Genomic DNA, 8,298 nt, shown 5'->3' with positions numbered 1-8,298 from the left:
GAAGGAAAAATTTTGGAAAAACGTAAAGGTGTCTTTGAATGCAGATGAAAATACCCTGCTTCCCTTTCCCATGGCAGAACTTTCAGAAGCTATCGCACTGTGGCTAAATTTGCTTCAACTGAGGAGATAAATGTGGTAATATATCAATTCATGCCATACTGAGAAAAGGGGATGACCACCCTTAAACAGGTTATGTTACTCCAGATCAGTCCCTCTGCAGCTTCTGTCTATGCTGGAGAAGTTTAAAGCTTGCTGAAAAGATGCTTCTGCCATCTTGAATTTCAAAGATACCTTTCAAATATTGATTCCTATTAGAAAAAAAGCAAGTGATACTACAATTATGTAGTACTGTATTGTCTAACTTGTCAGAGGATGCCTGGCAGCCAGTACTCAGTAAGACATACTGATTTATTATTTTTAAAGACAATGTTTACATTAATAGCTCTTTCTGTCCAGGAAGATGCTGTTTAGAATAGATGGCATTTAAACATACAGCATTCCATCTTTATCTGTCACCTAGCTGGTTAAAGTTAAAAGTTTTTATATCATGGCTAGCCTGTCTTCCATTTTATACAATATATACAAAAGTCAAGGATTATATAGGTTTACCTAAACAAGAAAACAAATAGAAAAATTTTTTTCATCTATCCATATATTGTGTGTCAAAGTAAAATTAGGACATGGAAAATACCAAAAGAAATTTTTGTGTTTTAAAATAAATTACATTTTTTATCATACAAGTAATTCGTGGATGTATATATAAAATTATCAATCTCTGTACTTTTTTGTTTTAGAGTTCTTACCTGGGACCCAGAAAGCCATTTCATTATGGAAGAGGCCAGTGCTGAGGGTCCTCAACCTGGTCCTACCCAGAAGGACAGGTTCTTCTGCCTCCATTAATTAATTAAGTTAACCCTGCTCAAGGATGACAGAGCTTGCCTCTCAGGTGATTCTAGATCACATCAAGTTGAAAGAGAGAATAACCATCTCAATATTATCTAAGAATAAAAATGTGTATGGTATGTCTTCAGTAATCTATGCTATGGTATTCTATGGATTAATCTGTTCTGTCATAATCTGTGATTTGACTCGAAGTTAAGGATTGATAGTGTTATCTGAGAAACATAAAGTTCTGTGTACAGTTTACCATATCAGCATAATGAAGAGGACTTATACAGGCCAAATTCAATGGTTACTTGACGAGCATTTAGAAGAGCACCATCAACAGCAAAACACTTAAATATCTTAAAATTTCCATGTATTTTCCTTCCTCAATCAAATGCCATTCTGTATGTAGAACCTAGTATTTAGGATATATGTAAATATTTCCCATATAATTCTATTTTAATAAGAAACATTTTTCTATGAGCAAGAATTCACCTGACTACATATCTGAGTGTTTCCTGTGCCTTCTCTTTTCTTTTATTTATTTTTCATTGGATATTTTATGTATTACCATTTCAAATGTTATCCCTATTTCCCAGTTTCTCTTTTGGAGTCCCCAATTTCCCCTCCCCTTTCCCTCTCATTCTAAGAGGATACTCACCCTCCCACCTACACACTCCCACCTCACTGCCCTGGCATTCCCCTACACTGGGGAATCTGGCCTTCACTGGGACAAGGGCTTCTCCTATTAATGCCAGACAATGCCACCCTCTACTATATGTGCAGCTGGAGCCATGGTTCCTTCCATGTGTATTTTTGTGTTGGTAGTTTAGTCACTGGGAGCTCTGGGGGGGATTGGTTGGTTGATATTGTTGCTCTTCCTATAGGGTTGGAAACACCATCAGTTCCTTCAGTCCTTCCCCTAACTCCTCCATTAGGGTCCCCATACTCAGTAGGTTGGTTGGCTGAAAGCATTCGTATCTCAAGTGGTAAGGCTTTGGCAGAGCCTCTCAGGAGACAGATATATCAGGCTCCTGTCAGTGAGCACTTCTTGACATCAGAATAGTGTCTGGGTTTTGTGTCTGTATATGGGATGGATCCCCAGATGGGGCAGTTGCTGGATGGCCTTTCCTTTAGTCTATGCTCTACACTTTGTCTCTGTATTTCCTTTAGAACTGAGACCTTATGATTTAAGAATTTGTAGATTAGTGTGTGGCCTCATCCCCCAACCAGTGGTCTTGCCTAACTTCTGGATATGGTCTCTACAGGTTCTCCCTCCCCTTTTTTTCGGCATTCAGCTAATCTGTTGGTTCATGGGAGCCTCTTGCTTTCTTGGCATCTGGGAATTGCTATTGGCTAGCCGTAGTCCTCCATCACCCATTGTTACACACCTCTGTTCAAATTCCTTATCCTCTGTATATCATCACTGACTCCTCTCATACATGATCCTGCCCCCTTTCCCCCCTCCCCCTCTCTTCCTCACAAGTCTCTCCCACCCTCTACCTCCCTTGAGTATCTTGTACCACATTTTCTGTACCCATTCCTCTGTTGAAGGACATCTGGTTCTTTCCAGCTTCTAGCTATTATAAATAAGGCTGCTGTGAACATAGTGGAGCATGAATATCACCAAAACTGAAGAACAAGAATTAAAAATTTTGGCTCAAGGCCACGCTTCATGTAAGTATATATGAGAGAGGAAAGACACTTTAGAAATAAAATTTTGAAAAATTTTGGAAAGATGTGTCTTATCAGCTGTTGTTAGAAAGTTACAAAGTAGAGTTCAACATCAACAAACAAGGTAAATAGACATTTTTAGATAGTGGGTTACAGTGTTATGCTCAAGTTGCCGGGACCCTAAAAGACCATAGTGGAGCCAGTTCCAATGTAAACACATAAAGGTCTTTGTTATGAGCTCTAGATCTCCCACTGTCCCTGTCACAGCATTTCAGAGTGAGAATCCCCAGTCTAGGGGTTTAGGCTTCTTCATTCTGGTTACAGCAAACTGGGGGAATTTCATAGGTCAGCAAGTTAATATTTTAAAAACTGCATTTCTGGCATACTCTGCAGGAGCTGAACATGGTGACAATACCACCCGATGAACAGGATGTCTAGGTTATTTATTTTCTTGAGGATGTATTAAGATATTTGTATTTACATTGACTCTTCTATTGTAACCTGACTGGCTGTTTCTAAGGGGGTTGTCATAGGATGTTTGCTCAGGTGGACTTTGTGATTTTCTTCTTAGAGTTAGAATTTAGCCCCTGATATCACACAAATTTGGATTTCATAAAACAATAGAGTTGGTTAGGCTTTACAACAATTTGACCATTTTGATAAACTATCATCTTAAGAAGAGTGTTTAATTTAAGGAGGAAAAGATTTGTCTTCCTTTAAAAAAAATAATAAGGTGAGATGGGCCTGCCTTCATGCTTGCATTCAGAAGCTAACAGGATCTACCTGCTGACACAACTGCTACTGATCATTCAGAAGGACCTTTAATACCCACAACATCACTGTACAGAGTTAGTTGTATAACCATAATGAAAAATTCCTGGGTCAATCCAGAGTGGTAATAACCACCACTGTGGGAGGTATCTGCAATTACTGTTGCTAGAAGTGCTGCCTCCTCCATCATGGCTGAGGAAAGTAAATGTGACAACTCTCACAGTGAAGGGAAATATTAAAGAGCAACAAGCTTCAATATGTTGACTAATAAAGTCCTTTTTGTTATATAAATTGTAGTGTAACGAAAATGAAAAGTATGTGGAAGAAAATGCACCAATAAAGAAGGAAGTATAAATATTATATACACAATGGTCTAATTAATCAGGTTCTCTTTTAAATCTGCATGCTGTATGTGCTCATGGCGAATATGTCTCTCCATCCATTTTTTAAATTCAGGCAGCTTCACAAGATTCCCAATGATGGCCTACTAGGCCATCTTCTGCTACATATGCAGCTAGAGACACGAGCTCTGGGGGTACTGATTAGTTCATATTTTTGTTCCACCTATAGGGTTGCAGACCCTTTTAGCTCTTGGGTACTTTCTCTAGCTCCTACATTGGGGGCCCTGTGATTCATCCAATAGCTGACGGTGAGCATCCACTTCTGTGTTTGCTAGGCCCAGGCATATCCTCACAAGAGACAGCTATATCTGGATCCTTTCAGCAAAATCTTTCTGGCGCATATGCAATAGTGTCAGGGTTTGGTGGCTGATTATGGGATGGACCCCTGGGTGGGCAGTCTCTGGATGGTCCATCCTTTCGTCTTAGCTCCAAATTTTGTCTCTGCAACTCCTTCCATGGATATTTTATTCCCTATTCTAGGGAGGAAAGAAGTATCCATGCGTTGGTCTCCTTTCTTGATTTTCTTGTGTTTTGAAAGTTGTATCATGGGTATTCTAGTTTTCTGGGCTAATATCCATTTACCAGTGAGTGCATATAAAATTAATTCTTTTGTGATTGAGTTACTTCACTCAGGATGATATCCTGCAGATACATCCGTTTGCCCAAGAATTTAATAAATTCATTGTTCTTAATAGCTGATTAGTACTCCATTGTGTAAATGTGCCACATTTTCTGTATCCATTCCTTTGTTGAGGGACATCTGGGATCTTTCCAGCTTCTGGCTATTATAAATCAGGATGCTATGAACATAGTGGAGCATGTGTACATATTACCAGTTGGAACATCTTCTGAGTATATGCCCAGGAGAGGTATTGCTGGATCTACCAGTAGTACTATGTCCATTTTTCTGAGGAACTGCCAGACTGATTTCCAGAGTGGTTGTACCAGCTTGCAATCCCACCAACAATGGTGGAGTGTTCCTCTTTCTCCACATCCTCGCCAGCATATGCTGTCACCTGAATTTTTAATCCTACCCATTCTGACTGGTGTGAGGTAGATTCTCAGGGTTGTTTTGATTTGCATTTCTCTGATGATTAAGGATGTAGAACATTTTTTCAAGTGCTTCTTAGCCCTTCAGTATTCCTCATATGAGAATTCTTTTTTTTTTATTTTTAATATTTTTTTATTACGTATTTTCCTCAATTACATTTCCAATGCTATGGCAAAAGTCCCCCATACTCTCCCCCTTCCACTTCAGCTCTGTACCCCATTTTTAATGGGGCTATTTGAATTTCTGGAGTTCAGCTTCTTGAGCTCTTTGAATATATGGGATATTAGTCCCCTATCAGATTTAGGATTGGTAAAAATCCTTTCCCAGTCTGTTGGTGGCGTTTTTGTCTTATTGACAGTATCTTTTGCCCTACAGAAGCTTTGCAATTTTATGAGGTCCAATTTGTCAATTCTTGATCTTACTGCATAGGCCATTGCTGTTCTGTTTAGGAATTTTTCCCCTGTGCCCATATCTTCGAGGCTTTTCCCCACTTTCTCCTCTATAAAATTCAGTGTATCTGGTTTTATGTGGAGTTATTTGGTCCATTTAGACTTGAGCTTTGTTAGGAGTTAAGAATGGATCAATTCTCATTCTTCTATATGATAACCACCAGTTGTCCCAGCACCATTTGTTGAAAATGCTGTCTTTTTTTACCTGGATGGTTTTAGCTCCCTTGTCAAAGATCAAGTGACCATAGGTGTGTGGGTTCATTTCTGGGTCTTCAATTCTATTCCATTGATCTACATGTCTGTTGCTGTACCAGTACCATGCAGTTTTTATCACAATTGCTCTGTAGTACAGCTTGAGGTCAGTCATGGTGATTCCCCTAGAGGTTCTTTTATTGTTGAGAATAGTTTTTGCTATCCTAGGTATTTTGTTATTCCAGATGAATTTGCAAATTGCCCTTTCTAACTCACTGAAGAATTGAGTTGGAATTTTGATGGGGACTGCATTGAATCTGTAGATTGCTTTTGGCAGGATAGCCATTTTTACTATATTAGTCCTGCCAATCCATGAGCATGGAAGATCTTTCCATCTTCTGAGTTCTTCTTCAATTTCTTTCTTCAGAGACTTGAAGTTCTTGTCATACAGATCTTTCAATTCCTTAGTTAGAGTCACACCAAGGTATTTTATATTATTTGTGACTATTGTGAAGGGTGTTGTTTCCCTAATTTCTTTCTCATTTTGTTTGTCCTTTTTGTAGAGAAAGGCCACTGATTTGTTTGAGTTAATTTTATATACAGCTACTGTGCTGAGGTCTTTAACTATTGCCTTAATTTTTATATAGTGTGATGTGACAGCTAACAGGTATCTATATTATTCTTCCTATTTTTCTGAAGGTAAACATACCTTCGAGGGCCTATGTAGAAACCAGGGATAGTATTTGGCTTTGAGATGACTGTTTACATCCTTTTAAAATGACACAGTCACTTCATATACCTTATCCCTCTGCATTCTCCTAAGAACTTTTTGTAGGGTTTCCATCAATCTTCCTGTTTTGTCAAAAGCTACATGGCACTGTGAGCACAGAGGTAATCATTCTTTCAGGCATCACTTAGCTTGTGGATTTAGGGCTAAGAATGAAATCTCTCTGAGATATAGGGGACAAAAAATGTTTTTGCCCTGAGAATGCATGTGAACAAGTTTAATTGCAATTTACATTTCTGTAGATTTCCTGACCACATTTATTTTTCCCTATCAAAAATCTGCCCATGATTCTAAGAGCTTCATAGTTTTTTATCCCTGACATATGAACTAGATGTTTCTTAAATTAACAAAATTGTATTCATCAGGTGGTTGGCCTGTCTTATGATGATTAAAGAACAAAACTGCACACACACACACACACACACACACAATATCATTCCCCTACTTATACCTTTGGTTTTCACATATAAATCCCTTCCTCTAATGACCCTTAATTGACCATTCAAATATTTGTTTCACTAAAAGAAAAGTTCAAAACTCTTAGTAATCAGGAACATGCATATTCAAATCACATGAGATTTAATCTTCAACTAATCACTATGGCCAAGATCAATAAATGAAATGACCCCACATGCTAGGGAATATGGAGAGCAATAAGAATCCTTATCTACTATTTTGGAAATGAAAAGCAGTTCATCCCTTTTGTAAACCAGCGTGATTTTGCACTGGGACCCTGGGAATTTTGGACCTCAAGATCCAGGTATACCATTTTGGGTATACCATATCCAAAAAAAAGGAGTCTATATCCTACTATATAGACACTTTCTAATTCCTATTCACTGAAAGCTTATTCATATGAGAAAGAAGAGGAGACAGCCTACCTGTCCATGAAAATGTGGTACACTGCACAATGGAATATTACTTAGCTGTGAAGAAAATAATAGTACTCGTGCTTGTTTCAGCAGCACATACACTAAAATTGGAAAGATACAGAGAAGATTAGCATGGCCCCTGCGCAAGGATGACATGCAAATTCGTGAAGCGTTCCATATTTTTTCTATCAGAATTACACCAGATTTTTTACCAGAGACTATGAAAGCCAGAAGATTCTGGACATATGTTATACAGACACTAAGAGAACACAAATGCCAGCCCAGGCTACTATACCCAGCCAAACTTTCAATTACTGTAGATGGAGAAACCAAAGTATTCCATGACAAAACCAAATTCACACATTATCTTTCCAGGAATCCAGCCCTTCAAAGGATAATAACAGAAAAAAAAAAAAAACCAAAACAAACAAACAAACAAACAAAACCCAAAGAAACAATACAAAGATGGAAACCAAACCCTAGAAAAAACAACAAAGCAATCCTTCAACAAACCAAAAAGAAGACAGCCACAAGAACAGAAAGCCAACTCTAACAACAAAAATAATAGGAAGCAACAGTTACTTTTACTTAATATCTCTTAATATAAATGGACTCAATTCCCCAATAAAAAGATATAGACTAACAGACTGGCTACACAAACAGGACCCAACATTTTGCTGCTTACAGGAAACCCATCTCAGGGAAAATGACAGACACTACCTCAGAATGAAAGGCTGGAAAACAATTTTCCAAGCAAATGGTCTGAAGAAACAAGCTGGAGTAGCCATTCTAATATCTAATAAATTTGACTTCCAACCCAAAGTCATCAAAAAAGACAAGGAGGAGCACTTCATACTCATCAAAGGTAAAATCCTCCAAGAGGAACTCTCAATTCTGAATATCTATGCTCCAAATATATGGGCAGCCACATTCATTAAAGAAACTTTAGTAAGCTCAAACCACACATTGCACCTCACACAATAATAGTGGGAGACTTCAACACAACACTTTCACCAATGGACAGATCATGGAAACAGAAACTAAACAGGGACACAGTGAAACTAACAGAAGCTATGAAACAAGTGGATCTAACAGGTATCTACAGAATATTTTATCCTAAAACAAGAGGATATACCTTCTTCTCAGCACCTCATGGTACCTTCTCCAAAATTGACCACATAATTGGTCACAAAACAAACCTCAACAGATACAAAAA

The 8,298-nt window shown here is 38.1% G+C and overlaps 1 non-coding gene across 1 annotated transcript; it reads left to right on the top strand.

Moving 5' to 3' along the window:
* Positions 1-7,159: 7,159 nt before the first annotated feature.
* Positions 7,160-7,266, top strand: LOC115031690 (U6 spliceosomal RNA). The gene has a single exon (XR_003837349.1). It is a non-coding gene; the product is annotated as a U6 spliceosomal RNA (small nuclear RNA).
* The last annotated feature ends 1,032 nt before the right edge of the window (positions 7,267-8,298 follow it).

This window comes from Mus caroli, unplaced genomic scaffold (assembly GCF_978045245.1).
Source record: "Mus caroli unplaced genomic scaffold, Mus_caroli_1 scaffold_8, whole genome shotgun sequence".
Lineage (NCBI taxonomy): Eukaryota > Metazoa > Chordata > Mammalia > Rodentia > Muridae > Mus > Mus caroli.
This window is presented reverse-complemented; position numbering and strand designations above follow the sequence as displayed.